Here is a 2,824-nt window from a genome sequence, read left to right on the forward strand (position 1 = left end):
ATCATCTGTTCTAATCACTTCTCCAGAGTCCTCAACACATCAATATGCTCCTGATGCTGATGCTACTCCTCTAACTCCCATTGAAAGAGAGTTCATGAACCAAGATGCTTCCGCTGTCGCTCAAAATCTAATGGAACTTCTCTTTCCCGAACAGATTGTAGATGAGTTTGTAGAAAATTCACCGCACAAAGCTGGTACATCTACCATGGATTCTTCAGCACATGATGGAGCTATTAATATTCATAATCTTCCCGTCTCATTCAATGACATCAGTCACGAAATCTCCTCTCGCATACAGCGTGATCATCCGATAGAAAACTTCATTGGCCAGCTGGGCGACGGAGTTCAAATGAGAAGTCAGAGTGGATACGTTAACACATGTCTTTACTCTAGCTTCATTTCTCTATTAGAGCCCAAGAACGTCGAAATAGCTTTGAATGAGCCCAGATGGGTAGATGCCATGCATGACGAGCTCAATCAATTCGAAAGGCTCGGGGTTTGGAAGTTGGTGGAGTTGCCTAAAGGCAAGAAATCTCTCGACACTAGATGGGTGTTTCGGAACAAGCAAGATGATTCGGGTGTCATTGTTCGTAATAAGGCGAGATTGGTGTTCCGTGGGATTAAACAAATTGAGGGTCTTGATTATACAGAAGTCTATGCTCCGGTGGCGCGCTTGGAAGCCATCCGTATCTTTCTCTCTTATGCTTCAGTCACACCCCAAAACCACGAACGGCGGAAACGTTCAGGGGTGGAGGACATCATGTACAGTATCACAACAGTGTAATATAATAAACAAGCAACAACATCATCCATTGCATTATCAATAGAGTTTTAATACATGTGTGTTATTTCATAATGTACAACAATAATATGAATAATCAAAATAAGGCGAGTCTTGTCTGTGCTCCATCTTCTTAAAAAACCTGACCACCGCACCTGTCTAACTGATGACCTGAGAATACAAGTTATTTTGAAAGTGAGTATCAGCTTTAAAGCTGGTGAATTCATAAGTATTTATGTGATATTGTCCTGTTTTGGAATGTTGTTAAGAATGTTGTATAAATCCTCAAATAGAACAGTTGATATAAGTATGAAATGCGATCTTCTACCAAGACCCGATATTTTGTTAAGACCAAGTAAAATAACCGGTTTTCCCTTCTATTGACTAGTACTAAGAGTACTTAGTCTAACTCAACGTTTATGTGAATATATCACAAAATAAAGTAAACTAGGAAGATGATATGATAGTCTTCTACCAATACCCGAATATTCTGTTATGGCTAAGTAATCTTCTACCCAGACTCGAATGTTCTGTTATGGCTAAGTAGTCTTCTACCAAGACTCGAATGTTCTGTTACGGCTAAGTAGTCTTCTACCAAGACTCGTATGTTCTGTTATGGCTACGTAGTCTTCTACCAAGACTTGTATGTTCTATTATGGCTAAGTAGTCTTCTACCAAGACTCGTATGTTCTATTATGGCTAAGTAATCTTCTACCAAGACTCGTATGTTCCGTTATGGCTAAATAGTCTTCTACCAAGACTCGTATGTTCCTTTATGGCTAAGTAGTCTTCTACCAAGACTTGTATGTTCTGCTATGGCTAAGTAGTCTTCTACCAAGACTTGTATGTTCTGCTATGGCTAAGTAGTCTTCTACCAAGACTCGTATGTTCTGTAAGTAATATGATAACTTTTCCTTTCTATTGACTAGTACTAGAGTACTTAGTCTAACTCATCGTTTATGTGAAAGTATCACAAAATAAAGTAAACAGGAAAATATAATCAGGTAAGTGTTATTGTCTTGGGTTACCAGGACAAACACGACATCGCTGAAGCGAAAGTTAGACCCTATGGAACATCCGAAGAGTGTCCCCTCATCCTCTGTAGAGGCAGCAGGGTGGAAGGAGGGTTAGTCCCTGTATCGATCTCTTAATGCAGATCGTCAACCTAATGATCCTCCGCAGATTCACATCTCATCCACTGTTGCAACAGTGGACAGTGGGATGGTTAGTCCCGTCACTGACTACTAAGTAAGTGACAACCTTAAACATTCGTAGATATTCATCGACCACCAGTGCTAATCAGTGGGATTCGGAATGGTAAGTCCCGCCGAGTCATCCCTTTGAACTGGGACAGGAAAGATAATTTACACAGTATATACTAATAAATCATCCTCGTAATTCTAAGTACAAGTATCCAGGTAAGTAAATATAGGATAGTGCACCTAAGTAACAGTCTTCCTGTATGGTATTCATGTAAGTGTGTTCATGTAAGTGTGATCATGCATCATGTAAGTATATATATAAACATATTCATGTATCATGTAATCCTAAGTATGTGTACTCATGTATCGTGTAAGGTATTAGTATAGACTCATGAATGAACTGACTCTCATGTGATTCCTTGTAGTAGTAATAATGTTTGATATCTTCTAACTATCCCTATGATAATTAACTGGAAAGTAAGTGGTTGTTCACGTAGATTTATACACTCTCAATACACCAGGGTGTGGGCAACTGAACGAAGGATGAAAACTATAATCTCTTAACATAATTATGAACATATGCGCATAAGTATAGTTTGATTCAAGAAGGTAAAATAATGGTTTTGTAAGACATCTAGGAGTTTTGAACAATAATTTAGAGTGACTTGATGTCATTAAACATTTCAAAACTAATACTTTTGTTATCAAAGTATTTTAAGATAGAAAACCATTTCATGTGACACCTTTTGAAATATGTGAAATCTACCGAGTGAAAATACAGTTATAAAATACATAAGATTGATTTAATAACATACTATTTTCTACTTGTATTCCCCCCCCC

This window comes from Lactuca sativa, chromosome 4 (genome assembly GCF_002870075.4).
Source record: "Lactuca sativa cultivar Salinas chromosome 4, Lsat_Salinas_v11, whole genome shotgun sequence".
In the NCBI taxonomy this organism is placed as follows: domain Eukaryota; kingdom Viridiplantae; phylum Streptophyta; class Magnoliopsida; order Asterales; family Asteraceae; genus Lactuca; species Lactuca sativa.